Source organism: Sminthopsis crassicaudata, chromosome 2, assembly GCF_048593235.1.
Source record: "Sminthopsis crassicaudata isolate SCR6 chromosome 2, ASM4859323v1, whole genome shotgun sequence".
In the NCBI taxonomy this organism is placed as follows: Eukaryota; Metazoa; Chordata; class Mammalia; order Dasyuromorphia; family Dasyuridae; genus Sminthopsis; species Sminthopsis crassicaudata.
In genome coordinates this window covers 220,878,572-220,897,051 of record NC_133618.1, presented here as the reverse complement: position 1 = coordinate 220,897,051, position 18,480 = coordinate 220,878,572, and the positions used below count along the sequence as shown (strand labels likewise).

Sequence of the window (18,480 nt, the reverse complement as noted above, 5' to 3'; positions counted from 1 at the left end):
AGTCCTTGATATTTCAAACAAGAATAACAATGAGCACAAACTTTTATTTATTCTTTATATAAAATCATAATCTCAGTGTTTCTATTACCTGTCTATTACTTTCTCTCATGACATTAACTGACTTGGGGTAGGAGAATCAATTGAGAGAAAGAGATCTAAATATTGTTCACAAAATGTTAACTAAATAAACATAAGGTAATTTTTTTTTTTTGGAGAAAGCACTAGAATGTAAACTCTTTGAGGCTAGGGGCTATTATCTGGAGTTCCCTAGGTCTCCTAGTATAGGGTCTTATGCAGAGTAACTTGTGGTGGTTAAATTCAAATTTAGAAAGTACAGTGAAATTAGGGTTTATCTTTAGGTCCTTTTTTTCCCTATAGTAATCTTAAAAATCATCCCATGGCTTATGAAAAAGAGTTTATTTTGATAAATCCTAATACTATGAAGTTGGATGGTAAGCTGGGAAAAAGAAAAGATAGATATTTTCCCATCTCTGTACTGTGTTACATGACAGTGATGCCCAGAGGCTACATTTTTGTTTGTCTTGCAGACATAAATCAGACTTACTTATCCCAAATAAAGATTCAAATTAACTCACATGGAAAATATCAAGAAGGCCATAATTATTTGTTATTGTCCATAGGATAATAGGATTAAAGCTAGGAAGGTCCCCAAAGATCATATATCTAGGACTGGAGGGACCCCAAAATCCTTCAAAACTTTGTTGTGATTCAGAGCCAGAGTCTTTGAGTCCAAATCCCTTTTTTTTTTGCAGATGAGGCCTAAAGAGATTAAGTGCTTTTGTTCAAGGTTACACAGATAGGAAATGAGAGAGCCTAGCTTCAAACTGAGATCCTTTGACACCAAATATAAAATTTCCACTAAACCATGTCCAGAGGGGATAGTCTCATCCAAGTGATAGCCAGTTATATTTTAGGTACTTGAGGGATGTTTTCACTAAGTCATAGTCTACGAGACCTAAAAGAAGAGATTTTAAAAGTCATCTATTCTTTTTCATAAGTGAGAAGACTTGCCTAAAACCCAGCAAAATAATAACAGAAGGAAAGAGAATCCAGCCCAAAGCTTTTGTGTTACACCTGGCCTCTATTTTAAATAGCCTTCCTACTTCATATAGTTGTATATTTGGCAAATGTATGGGTCAAAAACTTTCAAAAGAATCATTATTAATCTTAGACTGAAGTATGCTTTATACTTCATCCAGAATTCAGGGTTCTTAACCTGAGGTCCATGAACTTTTTTTAATGTTTCAAAAACCATTTGATATCATTAGTTTCCTTCATAATCCCAAGAATTGTGATTTGTGCATTTAAAACATTCTTGAGATGAAATTCCTAATCTTCACTAGATTGCCAGGGAAATCCATGGCAGAAAAAAAAATCTATGTTGCCAGACAATGGCTTTAAAAAATTGATGATGAACCTGATTGACCACAGCCAATGATGGTATAGTTTTCATTTGCAGTTAGTCAGAACCTTCGATGTTTTCACCATTGTGATACCACAAAAGTATTGAATAAATACCTTTTTTTTCAAGAATATTGTAAATTAGGTAGAGAAAGAAAAATATATGAATAAAAAACAGATTCAAAGGTCTAAATTGTATGGATAGCAAAACCCTAGTACTTTAATAATTTGTAGGAATTTCTCAGATTCGGAGGTGACAGAAGAACTATTTAGAGGAGGCAAGCAGAATAACCTAAAAGACTGATTATATAAGCTCATAGAAAGTTCATAAGTTGTTTTGATTCTCATTTTAAAACTGAATTGAAGTCATAATTCAGAGCCATATAGTGTTAACACAGAATCAGTCTTGGTACTGACAAGATGGGCTTCTATGCCAAAGAAGAAATCTAAGATTATTAAAAAGTATCACAATTTCCTCTGTGTGAACCTGCATCCCCTCTAAATGTTCACATGTTGATGAAAGTGTGTCCAAACAATTTTTCCAGATAGATTTACTGCCTTGTGTGATTACCATGTTGAAAAGTATTTTATTTGAACATAAATGAATAAATGTAAATAGTCTTTCAGTGGGGTTCAAAAATAGATTTCACAAGTACAAGATGGGGGAGGTTTGGCTAAACAATTTGCCTGAAAAAAAAAGACTTGGGGATTTTGGTGGATTGCAAGCTCACTGTGTATGAGGATAAAATGGCAGTTGAAAAGTTGATCTTGAATGACACATTGTAGCTTCCAGGAATAAGGAGGTGATAGTCTCAATCTATTCTGCCCTAGTCACATTATACATCATCATCATCCTGTTTATACAGTGCTTTAAGATTAACAGGGTGATTTACAAATTATTATTTCCTTTTTTCCTCATACTTATCTTGGAAGATAGGAGGTATTAATATCTTCATTTTGCACATAAAGAAACTGAGGCAGATAGCCTTGCCCAGGATCACATAGCTAGTATTTTAAGTAGGATTGGGACTCAAGCTCTAATGATCTATTCAGTGACTCTCTTCTAATTGTTCCTAACACATCAGAAGTTCAGTTCTAAGTATTATAGTTTAGGAGGGATCTCTATAAGCTGGAAAACTTCCAGAAAAAGAAAAAAGGAATGGTAAAGGACCTAGAGTTTATATAACATGAGGATGGTTGAAATAAATAGGGATGTTTTTTCTGGAGAACAAGAGATTTAGGAGGCCACGTGATAAGCATGTTAAGATATGAAAAGATATATTCATCTTGCTCTGCTCAGCACTAGAGGACAGAAGTAGGAATTAAAGAAACTGCAAAGAGACAAAATGAGGCTTGATTTCATAAAAAAGGGTCCTAACAATTTGATCTATTTACAGGTGGAAAAAGCTGCCTCGGAAGGGAGTGATTTTCCCCTTCATATACGAGTCATTAAGCAATGACTAGAAGATTACTTACTGAAGTTGTTGTGCTATAATAGATATTTATTTGTTTGGGTTTTTTGGTGAGGCAATTGGGCTTAAATGATTTGCCCAGCTAGTGTTAAGTGTCTCAGGTCAAATTTGAACTCAGATCCTCCTGACTCCAGAACTGGTGCTCTATCCAATACGCCATCTAGCTTCCCACTATAGATATTTTTAGAGAGTGTGTGTTGGACTAGGTGGTCATTCAAGTCTTTTCTGACTTGTAAGTTTCTAGGATTCTGTGAATTTGAAGCACTTGTATGCATCCACCTATAGTGCCAGTAGTTACAGCCCTTTCCCAGGCATATATATGATCAAGTGCTTTGAGTATATTTTTAAAATGAAAAAGAGTTTCTTTTATTTATAATTCATCACTATTTCATGATAAAGAGTGATAAGTAGTAGATCATAAACTTTCAATAAGGACATCATCAGCTCATATTTATTTATTTTTGTTTTAACTTTTATTTATTTTTTTCTGGTTATACATACATATTAATTTTTTTTAGTGTGCATTTTTTTTTTTTTTTGCTGAAGCAACTAGGGTTAAGTGATTTGCCCAGGGTCACACATCTAGGAAGTGATAAGTGTCTGAGGCTAGATTTGAACTTGGTTGGTTCCTCCTGGCTTCAGGGCTGGTGCTCTATCCATTGTACCACCTACCTGCCCCAGTACACATTTATGAATTATGTAGAGTGAAAAAATCAGAAAAAAAAAAACACAGAAAAAAAAGTGAACGTAGCATGTGTTGATTTACATTCTCCATAGTTCTCTTTCTGAATGCAGGTGGTATTTTCTATTCAAAGTTTATTGGGATTGCCTTGGCTCACTGAAGCATTGAGAAGAACCAAATCTTTCATAATTGATCATTGCACAATCTTGCTGTTACTGTCTACAATGCGTACTTGGCTCTGCTTGTTTCACTCAGCATCAGTCCATATAAATCTTTCCAGACCTTTCTAAAATAAGCCTGTTCATTATTTTTTATAGAACAATAACATTCCATTACCTTCATGTGCCACGATTTATCCAGTCATTCCCCAAGTGATGGGCATCCACTCATTTTCCAATTCCTTGCTAACACAAAAAGAACTGCTATAAACATTTTTGCACATGTGGGTCCTTTTCCCTCCTTTGTTATTTCCTTGGGATACTGTAATGGCACTGCTGGGCCAAAAGTATGCACAGTTGCATAGCCCTTTGGGGTGTAGTTCCAAATTTCACCTCATATTTATTGTTGTTATTGTTTTGTTCTTTGTTTTCAAAAAAGAGCAATAACATCATGAGGGTAATATCTTGACTTTCAATTGAATTAGATAGGAGTTTCTGCTCTCCTCCAGTCTTGAAGTTTAATTTCAAGACAAAGGTCTAGAGTGCCAGGATGCAGTAAGTGTGACCTTGGCCTTTCTGAATTAAGGTCTTCACCAGGTCTCAGTTTATCTGAGGCCATCAGATTTAATGATGGAAAACTGACTTTTATCCTGCAGTTCAAAAACAAGGGTGAAAGGAGCAGGGAGGAAAAAGAATGCCTCTGGTATGGGACAGGAGAATATATTTGGATAATTGTAGGAACCCTAAAATAAATGAGGGGGAAAATAAAAGAAAAAATGTGCCTATGACTTTATAAGCTTTACTAGTTTAAAATTATACTAAAACTTTTGGCTCTGTGTGTGTTTGATGTTGTTAAATAATTGATTATTGGATAAGGTAGGTGGTGTAAATGTCAGTAGGTTCAGCAAAGAACAAAGGTGCTCATTGCACAAGTTAGGAAGAGTGATGAGAGAGGTCATTAGTGAACTGAACACTGGTATCTCATTGCCCATTCTTTCTTCTTTTGCTTCTCCGATGAGTGACTCTTTGCTGATTCTAACAGCACTATTTATTTGTGCTTTTTATTCTGTCCTCTGAAAACTCTGAAAGTTTGCTTCTCAGACATTCCCTCTTGCTCATGTTCAGTCTCTCTTCTCTTAGCTCTATTCTCTGCTGATTTCAAGCAGACCTGACTTTCCTGCCATCTTTAAAACAAAACAAAACCTTCATTTGACCCCACCACCCCTTCAAGCTGTCATCCTATTGCTTTCTTTCCATTCACAGCCAAATTACCCCCCCAAAAAAATCATCAGCACTGTACTGATTCTACTTCCTCACCTCCTACTCATTTCCCATCCCTTTATAGTCTGACTTCTGACCCCATTATTTTACTGAAACTGCTCTCTCTGAGGTTGCCAGTGATCTCTTAATTGCTAAATCTGATCTTTTCTCAGTCCTATCCTTCTTTGTCTCTTGGAAGCTTTTAACATTGTGAACCATCCCCTCTCCTAGATATTCTCCTACTCCTTGACTTCTATGACTCTGCCCTTCTTTAGCTCTTCTGCCCCCTTTATTAGATCATCATTCTTCTGCCCCCTAAATCTATTAATTCCTCAAGCCTCTATCCTTTGCCCACTTCTCCTTTATTCAATGTAGTCTTTCCCTTAGTGATCTTATTCGCTCCCATCAATTCATTTATTATTATTATGAAGACTCTCCAATTCAGAAGTCCAGTATAATTTCTGAATTCCAGTTATACAGAATCAATTGCCCATTATGTCTCATCCTGAATGTCCCATAAGCATGCCAAACTGTGTGTACAAAGTAGATATAATTATTTTCTTTTGCACTAATAAATTCCCTCTTTGTTTTTTCAGATGGGCACCACCATCCTCCCAGTCACTTGAGTCACTGTTAGATCTTTCTTTTACTTTATCCCCTACCACATCCATTAATCTCTGATTGGGTCTGTCTCTACAACCTCTCTTCCCTTTTCTTTACTCACACCATCTTTGAGTAGGCACTTAATGCCTCTTTAACTGGACTATAAGTATGGCATTTTAAGTGTTCTCTCTGTTTTTAGTCTCTCCCTACTCCAATCCATCCACACAACTGCTGAATTAATATTCTCAAAATCTGTCACTTCCCCTGCTCAAGAATCTTCTGATTTCAATTCAAACTCCTTTGCTTAGTATTGAAAGTCTACCATAGCCTGGCTTCCATTCACCTTTCGGGTCCTGTTTTATAGGACATTAATCTCTATGCTTTTATACAGTTTGTCTCTCATCCTTGAAATTTCCTCCCTCTTTGTCTTTGCCTCTACGAATCCTTACTTTCCTTCAAAGTCTGGCTGAGGTATTAACACCTTGGGAATCCTTTCCTAATTTCTTTAATTGTTAGGGCTCAGTCCCTCCTCAAATTACCTTATATTTGTGATCTATAAGTTGTGGCTCAACAGGGATTCTTAATGTGTTTTGTGTTATCGACCCCTTTGATGACGTGTTGAAAATGATGGACCTCTTAGAATAATTTTAAATGCATAAAATAAAATACATAGGACTTACAAAAGAAGCACATTATATTGAGATACAGATATCAAAACATTTTTTAAAAAAAGTTCCAGGTTAAGGCTCTTTTCCCTAATAAGAATGCAAGCTCCTTGAAGTCAAGGACTATTTTATGGTTCTGTTTTATTTTTTTCTCTAGGTTTCTAGTGCCTTGCACAGTTCTAAGTATATAGTTGAATTGTTGAATTAAAGAGAGCTTCCTTGAGAATTGGGAACTGACAAGTTCTGATTTAGTAGCCATGGTTAGGGTTAAAGCATGACTTGTTGATTCCAGCCCTGACCTGTTGACAGTGTATGTTTTTGTAGTTTCATTTGATGATGTTCTACCTAACTTGCCAGGTCCTGAGGCTGGACAACAGAAACCTCTTCTGTAAGAACAGGTCATGTTCCATTTCTTGTGCTGGAAGTTTTTGGTGAGGATATTGAGTTTAGTGGAGATATTTTACAAACTGTTTCCCAGATATAAAGATAATTCCAATGACATGAGAAAAAGTGAGTTATGTTATCTATTCTCCAATTATTTGGGGAACAAACTCCTTTAAACCTCAGGTAGTTCTCAGCACAGATTATGCTGCTTTATAGGATTTCAAATTATAATTACAATCACTCATTTTTCGTATTAGGAAACTGAGGCCAGGGGTGAGAAGTGATGAGTAAAGTCATTTAGGTTGTAGAGAGCAGAGCATAAATTTGATTCAAATTCTCTGCCTCTTAATATATTTATTTGTCTACAAAAGCATGTCAAAGTATCCTGGAAGGTCTTTAAAATTGCTTTGCAATGTAACCTGTATTTTGTCTGAATTCTTCCTCTTTCTTGAAATAGAGACATTTAAACTTTAAAGATTTATCTTTAGAATTTGGTATCCTTTGTTTTTTAAGTGATAGGCCCAGAATGATCTTACAGTTATCTCTCAATTATTCAATCTACTAAAGTTACTATGACACTGAAGTTATTCTGAGAAAGTACTTTGCTAACTGTAGAGACTTCTAAGCTATTAAAACCAGATATGAATTTTTTGAACTTTGTGGATGGTATCACTAGAATAAATACCAGTGTGGACAGAGGTCTCTAGTTGAGTACCCAGGAGATCTGTCCTGGACCTAGGTGTTGTGCTATTCAACATTTTCATCAGTGACTTTGATAGCTAACATCTTGGACAATAGATTCAGGATCCAAAAGATTTTGAGATGACTCTAATTAGATAAAATTTAGTAGGTATAAAATGCTCTTAATAGTTTTTTTTTGGGGGGGGAATCTCTAAACCCTCTCAAGATATCTTGGAGTCTACTGCCTACATTTCTTTCCTAAGAACCATACCTTAAACTAAAACCACTCTGATTCTCATTTATTGGTCAGAATGGGTCCCTGGTCAAACCATATTTGATCATTATTTGGATGCCCTTGACTCAGATTGAATGTAAATAGCAATCATTTCTGCTTTAAACAGAAACCTTAAGGGTATTCCACTCGTAGATTTATATATTTATTTAGATGATTTTTTATTTTTTGGCTAGATAAAAGACGAGATCCTTTTCTCAGTGTCTGCCTAGACTTATTCTCTGAATGGGTGCTGGCTCGGTCAAACTGAGATGTATTCAAAACATAAACTTAAAAAGGCCAAGATTTCCCATTGCATCCAGGGCCATTTCCAGTGGTCCTGGTCTATAACTGACCACTGGACCCAGATAGCTTTGGAGGAGAAAATGCACTTAAATCCAATTCATTTGCATAAACATCTTCCTGATGTCAAGGTCCTCTAAGAGAACAAAAGACAAACAACAACAACAGTAGGTATAACTGTAAAGTCTTACATTTTAGATCAAAAAAATCAATATACAATATACAATTCCAATATGGGGAAGGCATATCAATAGATATATAAGAAAAAAAAAAGATATCTATGAGACCAAAAGCTCCATATGAATCAGCTTATCAGACATAGCAGCCACAAAAAAGGAAGCTAATGTAATCTTAAGCTATTTTAATTAAAATGTCATATTCAGAATGAGGTAGGGGCTCTGATAAATCTATTTCTAGAACACTGTATTATACATTGTGGAATTTTAAGGACTTTTACAAGCTGACGTATGTCCAGAGAAGGGAAAATAGAGAAACGTACTGGAAACTTTGCCATTCTGCCTCTGTGATTAATTATGGTGTCATCTTGGGCAAATTATTTCATCTCTCTGGGGTCTGGTTTTCTCATGAGAGGTTTTGACAAGATGGTCTTTGCCGTCTTTTTCAATTCTATGTTTCAATGATTCCTCTACCTCTTCTACAGAAAGTCTTTCCCAACCCCTTTTAATTCTAATGCCTTCCCTGTTAATTATTTCCTATTTATCCTGACTATACCTTGCTTTGTATATATTTGTTTACATTTTGTCTCCTCCGTTAAATTACAAACTTCTTGAAGGCACAGACCATCTTCTGACTTTTTATATCCCCAAAATTTAGCTCTGTGTCTCACACATAGTAGACATTTCATAAGTATTGGTTGGTTGGATGATTGACTAGTTACCAATATTAAGATTGTTGAAAAAATCTGAGAAATTTTAGCCCAGAGATAATAAGGTTAAGGTGGGTCATGTTAACTGGCTTCAAGTGTTTAAACAGAAAGTTGAAACATTCTCTTCAGCAATTGAGTTAAACAGATTTGTTCTGCGTCCCAAGAGCTCTAAGTTAGAAGCAATAGGTTATAATTACAGAGAGGAAAATTTCTGGAAGCATAACAATTCAAGTTGCCCCAAAGTAAAGAGGGTTGACTTGGGAGAGCATGTGATCCTTGTCACTGAACATTTTTAGCAGAATCTTGATGAGTGTTAGTTATTACAATTGTCAGAAATGAATCCTGAGGATGTCTGAGGTTTCTTTCAAAGATGCTGTGATTCCTTTGCTCACTTTAATTTCTTCCCGAGCCTGAGCTGAATCATATTTAAATTCCACGGCTATGATTCAAGACCCTCTAGGTTACTTGGCCTATTAGCTTATTCCATATTACTTCATTCCATAGACACCTCACTCCAGGCAATATCACATATTACTTCACTCCATGGGTACTACTCCAGGCGAAGAGGATCCTCTGTTCTCTACATGCACTGTATACTCCCTAGCCTCCTTATCTTTGCTCAAACTGCTTCCCAAGCTTGTCTTTCCTCCCCCATTTCATCTGTTTAATTACTATTTGTTCTTTGAATAACTATTCAAATCCCACTCATTGAACCTTAACTGATTCACCATCTCATAGTAATCTTTCATCTCAGACCTCATGTAAAGCTTGGGTTTTTGGTCGTGATGATGGTGTTCTTCTCTCTCCCATGTACTTAACGATGTGGTTGATGCAGACACCAGATGATGGAAGGTACTGATGTGCTTTGGTAGAAGCATCAAAAGCTGGGGTTCAATCATGTGAAGAATTCATAAGGGTCCTTCTCTTTGGCAAAAGGCAAATTTATTTAGGAAAGAAATTACTGACAAAATGAAGGGATACAATAGACACTAGGAATGGTAAATATGAAATAGGGTGGGAGAGCATATGAAAGACAAGTTCCTCAGTGAATCTCACAATTAAGTAGAAAGGGAGCACCCAATGAAGTTGGGGCTTGACTTAGTTGGCAGGCTAAATGCTGAAAGGGACTTAGCACTCAAAAAAGGTTAGTTAGCTATATTGAAGAGAAGTGGATTTAAGAGAGAAACCACATAGCATAAGGAAGGTATTAGGAAAAAGACACTGTGAAACAGTGTGCCAGTGGCGGACATGTAGCAAAGCCATGGCCTATAAGCCATAAGGGGAGAATTTAGCCTCAGGGACTTGACATGACTTGGATTTCTGACTGAATGATCTCCACAGAGGATGGGACCATGGAACTAAACTGATTTCAATTATTAGAGCCTCCTTCTTGCTTGCTCCAAGGAACAATTTAATTTTTAACAATTCTTCAGTTTATCTCTGCTAACTACACCTCATCACTTACTGTGTTTAAGTTATAAATCCCATGAGGACAAAATCATATCTTATTTTTCTTTCATACCTCCCTTACACATAGTAGGCACAGAATAAATATTTTCAGAAATAAAATGAAATGAAAGTAGAGCAATGGACATCGGAATGTCTTGAAGCAAAGATCAGTCAATCACCATGTATGTACCAGGCACTATATTAAGAGCTGGATTTAGCCCATATAGTCAATCTAAAGGTATGTCTCTTGTAAAGCATTATCTTACTGCTTTTCCTTATATACATTTATATTTACATGTATTTTTATATATTCTCATAATACACTTTTTTCTCAGTGAAATAAGGCCTGTCCTGAAAAACCAGGTCATATATGTATATGGTCATCATAGATTTAGGAAATTGATAAGCTTTTGTTTATAATTGTACTATGGATTGGCCTCCATTCTGTCTCCCCTTATGCCCTTGATTTTGGGCTTTAAAACCTAATTGGTCCTTCCATCTTGAACTAGAAACAATGGCCTTCAAGTTAGAAAAACTCCAGGAGGGAGAGAGTTTTTCCATTCTTTTGCATTCCAGCACATGCAAACATGTACATGTGTTGGACATGGGGCTTGGTGAACCATTACTGAGCCTAACCAGCAGTGAGAGAAAGCAGACTCCAGAGTTGAAAGGTTAAGAGTATAGAATGTCATGGAATGTGATTTCATGGAAGATAAATCACCAGCAAGATGTGTAGGCTGAAGAAGAGTCCAATCAGATAACTTGGGGCAGGAAAAGGTTCTTCCTAGTGTCTTTCTATAAATCAGATAAAATGGAGAGGCCATTTCCATGGAGAGCAGGGCACTGGGAATTATTCAATGGAAAATCTGCTCCCTCTTCCTTTTCTTTATACTAATTCAACCTCTCTTTTCTTGATAACTTTCTTTTCTTCCCAGGTCTTCAACACATCTAATTATTAAGTCCCTATTTTGTGCACCGCACTCTATTAGATTCTAGATGGAGAGTTAGAAAATTTACTTAAAAAGTTGATGTTTGCCCTCATGGCAAAAGGGGAATAAATTACAAAACAGATAATGACAATTTTTACATATAAATACAGAAATCAAATACAGTTTTACATATAAATACAGAAATCCAATGCAAAAAAGTACTATGTGAAGTCTGAAGAGCAAAGTTATTACCTGTTTGTGGTTCAGGGAAGAGACTGACTTCCTCCTTTGAGAAAGACTTTGAGGAATGAATAGAAATTCCAGAGAAGAAGGGGGAAGAATAGGGAAGAGTGTAAAACAAAGGTGGGGATAGGAAAATGTAGGCTATATTTGGGGGGACAGAACAATCCCATTTTAGCTACCCTATAGATTACATAGAGAAGAGGAATGTGCCATTAAGTTAGGGAAGAAGGGCAGAAGATTATAGAGAATAAGCTTCTTTTTCTGGTTGGAATCAAAAGAATCATAGAGCCATAGATTTAGATCTGGAAGGCCTTCTAGTCCAACAGTCTCATTTTACAGGTGAAGACATTAAATCTCTTGTCCAAGATTACACAGGCAGTGAGAATCACAGATGATATTTGGGCCCCCCAGAGCTGGGGCTATCTCCAATGTAGCATGCTTATTTCCAAAATTCCCTTTTTTCTGGTTAAACACTATCTGGAATTCCTACTTCTTCATAGAGGTTTCTCTGAATAGAAAGGAATGATTTCCTTATGTGTAGCACAGTGCCTGGCAGAAAGAAGTAAATGCTTGCTTATAAAGGGCACCCCTTTATAAGCAAGCATTTACTTCTTTCTGCCAGGCACTGTGCTACACATAAGGGAATCAAAGAAAAGTACAATAATCTTGAGGTAGATAGTATAGGGATTACTAATATCTGAAAAATTCAATCCACCAAGGTGTCATATCTATACACTATTACATGTTCAGGAACTTGGAAATAACTGGATGATTTTTTTTACTTTTTATCCAGATATTTAGGCATCATGTTGACTTAGCTTAAATTTGAGTTAATCTTTCTTCCCCTTGAGAAGGGGAATGGTGTGGGGGGGGGCGGATTTTGTAGTCTAACTGCTTCTCTCACATTGAACTGCTCAGGTAAGATACTACCATAGTGTAGCTTGTGGAAAAAATAATTTATTCAACTTAATGTTTATTAACCTTAGTAGTGGCTATAGAGATGTATGTTTTAATGGGAGGAGGATTGAACAAAAGGATCAAGAGACTTAGGTTCTAGTCTCAGCTCTGCCACTGATTGGCCCTGGAATCCTTGGGCAATTTACTCTGGGCTTCATTTTCCTTAAGTGTATCGGCTATTTCTCTCTTCTTTCTCCAAACAGGTTTGTAAATTCTATGGCAGCAGGAATTATGACTTTGAGAGTGTGTGTGTGTGTGTGTGTGTGTGTGTGTGTGTGTGTGTGTGTGTGTGTGTATGTGTGTGTGTGTGTATACATGTGTGTATACATGAGCCAGGGTTGGGAGGGGGCTCCATTTACAGACAATCTAAAAATTCTGTGATATTTAGTACCCTCCGACCACCACTCCCTTTTTTTATACCACAGAATTTTTTTTCATGGGTTGCCATGGCTGATGAATTCATCACCAAGGGGCCAGCCTACTGTGATGAGCTTCTCTGTAATTCACTAGACTAGTCCTAGAAAAGCAGAGTGGTTTCTCAGTGAGCTTATATTTTGAACTTTCCTTGGAATGAACAAAATAGATACCGAATACATATTTAAGTTGCTAATCAAATTAACTCTTATACCATAAGTACACATAAATACACTCATGGTACCCAAAACTCGCAAAAATGGGCAATGAATCTTTGGCATTCACCTATCACTGTGGGCTCTTTCCTTGCAGAGATGCATTCAGTGTTTCTCCTGTTTCCAAAGGAAGGTCCACATGCCCAGACAAATTGCTTACTGGCATTTAAAAAGCAATTGGAATTATGTTTATGAATATTTAACCTAGCTCTATGCCTTACCCATAATATGCATTTAATGAGTAGTTATTGAGTTGAATGGAATTGAATCCTGCTAGATCTAGCATGACCTCCAAAGACAGGATCTCAAAGGATAGATTTGGCAACAGAGCTCTATCAAATGTTGTTGAGGAGAATTTTTCAAAATATACCAAATTTTTTTAAAGTATATTTTCCAGTTCTTTAAATGTTACTCTCAAATTGGGACTTAATAATTTTAGCCTCTGAATTAAGTGTTGCCTATAAGCAGATGCTTATCCAATTTTTAGAACAGACAGAATACAATGTTTCATTAGACTCGCTATATAAATTTATATCCTCCAAAAAAAATTTTCTCCCCTCACTTCAAATGATTACCCATCCAGAGGTATTCATCTATACCTCCCAGCTATACTTGTCAAGGAAGACATAGAACATTAGAGCACAATAGAAGGTGCTAGTCTAACCATCTCATTTTACAAGTATTAAAGGAGTCATAAGCCAGGTTTTAATCCCTAGCCTTCTGATTATACATTTAGCTCTCTTTTTACCTCACCACGACTTCTTTTCTACCCAATTAATATTCATTAAGCTCTGCGAATACTTTCTTCACAACCTCAGAACACATTGCTCTTTATATTCTCTGAACTCTTGCAATACAACTTGTTGGTACCATTTCTATAGTCTTGAACATGTAGTAATAACAAACCCAATGTCCTTAATTGGTTCCCTTAGGTGAATCAATGCAAGAGAAGGAGGTGAGGACAGCTTCCGACAAGGTGGAATCTGATCCCTTCCACTGTCTCTAGAATGACTTTATAGTGAGGTTGGACTAAAAATGAGCTGAGGATTTAAATTAGAACAGAGATTCTGAGTAACTGGGAATGGGAGGGGACAATATCCAGGTGGGACAGGAAAGGGGGAAAGTTTTTCCTATATTGCACTCTAAGTTGTGTTCCTATCCTTATCCATTCTTCTTTGCCAAGCTGCCAAGCTGCCAGAGGGCGAGTTTTTTTTTTTTTTTTTTTTTTTTTTTTAGCCAGTGTCTCTGCTCTGTAATCTTGTGATTTTCCATGAGTTCCATCATCAGCAAAGGAGGCTGATTGCGGGAGCTGGCCTGAGTTTTTGGTACCACTTGCAAACAGAGTTCCACATTGTCATTGTGGTGCTAATCTGGAAGCATTGTGGTCCTGCCATTATCATGTGCCCAGCCCTGCTGTTTGTCCCACGCTAGAGCTCTTTTCAGAGCCAGTCTGGCATTTAAAAGGCAGGTAAAGATGAAGACTCTCAGGCTCAGCTCCTCTTGGGCTGGGGAACCCACATCCTCCCTGCTGATAAGGAGACATGTAATTGAATCTTTTAAAGGTCTGAAATGCATTTGGTTTGATTTTCTATGTCCTATTCTTGGCTTTTAGAAATTGTTCATGCTGGGCAACTACTCATTTCATTGGGCTAAAGGAATCATCGTATCATTATCATCTTCCTCATCACTATCACCACCACTATCATCATCACTTACAACTGTAGAACCAACTACAAAGTACTTTTCTCAAAACCATCCTGTGAGGTAGGTAGTTCAAGTATTATTGACTCCATTTTTATATAGATGTGGAAACAGGCTCTGAGAGGGAAAAATGGCTTGCACACAGTTAATGAGCTACTTAGTGTTATGGTGAGACATACTCATGTCTTATGATGAGTAAGGTCAATACTCTTCCCACAATACCTTAGCATAAAAAGTAGAAAAAGTAGTATGAGTAGAAAAAGAATGTATGCTTTTAGTCATATATATAATCTTACAACACACACACACACACACACACACACACACACACACACACACACACACACACACACTTAGTCTTATACTTCGGTCATTGCAATCAGATAACCAAACAACCAATAGCTCAAAAGGGATGATGGGGGAATAAAAGGAAGGTCAACTAATCAAGTCTCTTCTTCTTGAAAAAGATATTTCCTCTCTTTGGGTCTTATTTTCCTCTTCTATAAAGGGAAAGGGTTAAATGAAGTCTAATGCTTATTATAACCTCTACATTTTATGATTTTATAACCTGTCCCTCACCACCTCACCAAGACCAATTCCTGCCTCTTTTGCAACTTACACTTATATTCACCCTCCTATATAAAAAGCCTTCCCTGACTACTCTAGACTTAACTGATCTCTCCTTTTCCTGTACTCCTATACCACTCATTTTCTGAACCACAAAATTTAGTACTTAATGGCATATCATCTTTGTCTCTGTTTACTGTATGCAAGTTTTGATTCCTTAAAAGATTGCTTCCTGATAACATTTGAGAATAGAGAACTATACCTTCTGTCTCTTTTTATGCTAATATACAATATTACTATATATATATACATATATATATATATATTTACACATAAAATATACAATAAGCACTTGCTAGCTTGGCTTACTGAGTCAAAAAAGTATTAGATAAAATGAAGATTCAAGCGACTCACTCAGAAGACATGGATTTAAGCTTTTTTTTTTTTTTAATCACTGTGCTAATGATTTCCTCCATTAAACTTAAGCCAAAGATCTCTGTGTTACAACCTCTCTATGAGTGGGCCCTTTTTTCCTCCTTTCTCTATATTTTCACATCTTCTTGGCTCCCATGGATTCAATTATCATCTCTCTGTGTTGATGGTTCTCAAATCTATGTATCTAGTGCTAACCTTTCTGCTGACTTACAATTCCAAATCTTCAGTTCTCTAGTGGACATCTCAAAGTAGATACCTCATGAACATCTTAAACTCATCATGTCCAAAATGGAACTTCTTATCCTTCCTTCTCTTCCCAAACCTTACCCTTCTAAACTTCACTATTACTGTCAAGGGCATATCATCTGGGTGTCATCACTTCCCACATCATATATGTTGCCAAGGATTGTTAATTTTACCTTGATAGCATCTCACATATATGCCCCATCAACCTGGCATAGACCCTTATCACCTCACACCTGGACTACTTTAACAGCCTTCTGGTTGGTTATCCTGCCACAAGTCTCCCCCTATTCCAGTCCAACTTCCATTCAGAGTCAAAGTGATCTTGCTACAGAGCGATCTGGTCATGTCACTTTTTTTCTCAATCAACTCCCTTGGCTCTCTATCACTTCCAGGATCCAATATAAAATCTTTGTTTGGCATTGAAAACCATTCATAATCTGCCTCTATTTTCTTCTTATTCTTTTTATACCTTATATTTCCCCCACACTCATGCACATATTTTTATTTTTTTTAATTTTTTTTTTATTCATTTTTCCAAATTATCCCCTCCCTCCCCCCAGTGGCAGGTAATCCCATACATTTTACATGTGTTACAATATAACCTAGATACAATATATGTGTGTAAATACCATTTTCTTGTTTCATGCACATATTTTTAAATAATATTTTATTTTTCCAAATACATGCAAAAGATAATTTTCAACATTCGCCTTTGCAAAAGTTTTTCTCCCTCTCTGGTTCCTTCCATCCTTTCTAAGAAAGCAAGCAGTCTGATATAGGTTAAATTTGAGGCACATATTCTTCAATCCAGTAATGCTGATCTCTCCTTTTTTTTCCTTGACCAAGATCTGCTGACTGGGCAATTTCACTGGCTGCTCCCTATTCCTGGAATTCTCTTCTTCGTTTTCACCACCTTCTGACTTGCCTGGCTTTCTTCAAACCTCAGCTAAAATCACTGAGAGGTGAAATGACCTGACCATGGTCAAGCCACAGCTTCTTGTGTTCCAAAAGAAAGACTTGAATTCAGAGCTTCCTGCTTCTCTGTTCACTGCTTTATACTGTTTATATTTTAAGAGAAAAGACTTAGAAAGACAGGGTCGACACAACATAACATTTCTGCTCTTTCTGTTATTGTTTGCTTTGCATTTTTGTTTTTTTCTTCTCAGGTTATTTTTATCTTCTTTCAAAATTCGATTTTTCTTGTGCAACAAGATGACTGAACAAATATATATACATATATTGTACTTAACATATACTTTAACATATTTAACATGTATTAGACTACCTGCCATCTAGGGAGGGGGTGGAGGGAAAGAGGAGAAAAGTTGATACAGAAGTTTTTGCAAGGGTCAATGTTGAAAAATTACCCATGAATATGTTTTGTATATAAAAAGCTATGATAAAAAAAGAGAGAATCTTCACTTTTGAAATGAATCATTATAGAATTCATTTAAATAAAAAAGATGTTAGTCTAAAAAAAAAAAGAAAGAAAGAAAGACAGACAGACAGACAGACAGAGTCGAATCAGATTGTAAAGGGTCTTGGATATCCAGGTAAGAAGTTTGGACTTTATTTACTTGGCAAAGGCTCTAGTATCTATAATTTGATATTAACCAAATCACTTGTTATTCTCATATTCTGATTTTTGTAGCAAAGAGGAAAATGAGTAGGATTGTGAATTACCTGTTTTTTGTTGATGACCCACAAATCTAGTCTGACAAGTTTCCTTGCTATCCTTTAAGAGGCCCAACTAATTTTAATTTTTAAAAAATGCAAAAGAAAATCATTAACTAACCTAAATTGCCCTCTGAATATCCTTGAAAACTATCTATTCCTTCAAATGTGCTCTAAAACATTCTGGAAAAAACAACTTTGTACTTCTTTATTTATATAACCCTTATCTCAATTCTGTGGCACACACCAGGTGTATTATCGGCCAGAAGATATTGAGTTAGGCCCTGGGGAAGGAGAAATCTAGAGATTAAATATTTTAATCAGTGTATGAGTACTGGATTGTCCTAACTATACTGGAGTTTCTCATCCTTGGATCAGTGACATTGGAATGAAGCTTCCAGGACACCCTTTTTCCCCCCTGCCCCATCTGTTTTCATTCTTAATTTTCTCTTGCCCTTTTCACTTAACAATAGCCACCTCCATTTTTCTCCTCAGGAAAAATAATAATAAAGGCTTCAATTTTAATAATGCTTTCAGACTTATTAAAAAATTTCCATACCAAACCATTGTAAGATTAAATAATGTAAATATTATCCTCACATTACAGATCAAAAGATGAAAACTCAAAGAGCTTCTAGTTTTTCTCTCTATTTCAGCTCCTACTTTAAGAGAAAATATATTTATTGGATCTTAGGTTAGGAATAGAGATAAGTCAGACCTTTTGTTTTCCATCTCCATGCCTTTGCATAGTTTCTCTGTCCCCCAAGGTCTGGAATGTATTTTTTCCTCTCCTCGATTTCAAATCCCTAATCTTCTTGAAAAGATCAATTTAAATGACTCCAAGACAATGTGAGATAGAGTTT

At 36.2% G+C, this 18,480-nt stretch overlaps 1 protein-coding gene across 5 annotated transcripts in view; it reads left to right on the top strand.

Annotated features, from left to right (window-relative positions):
* HPCAL1 (hippocalcin like 1) overlaps nt 1–18,480 on the top strand; it is a 175,292-nt gene that overhangs the window by 71,470 nt on the left and 85,342 nt on the right. For 3 of the 5 annotated variants that reach the window (XM_074288248.1, XM_074288246.1, XM_074288247.1), the window contains one exon: nt 14,607–14,758. The exons of the other annotated variants lie outside the window; for them this stretch is intronic. The gene's annotated coding sequence lies outside the window, so the exon portion shown is untranslated. The remainder of the gene's footprint in view (nt 1–14,606; nt 14,759–18,480) is intronic. 5 annotated transcript variants of the gene reach the window in all.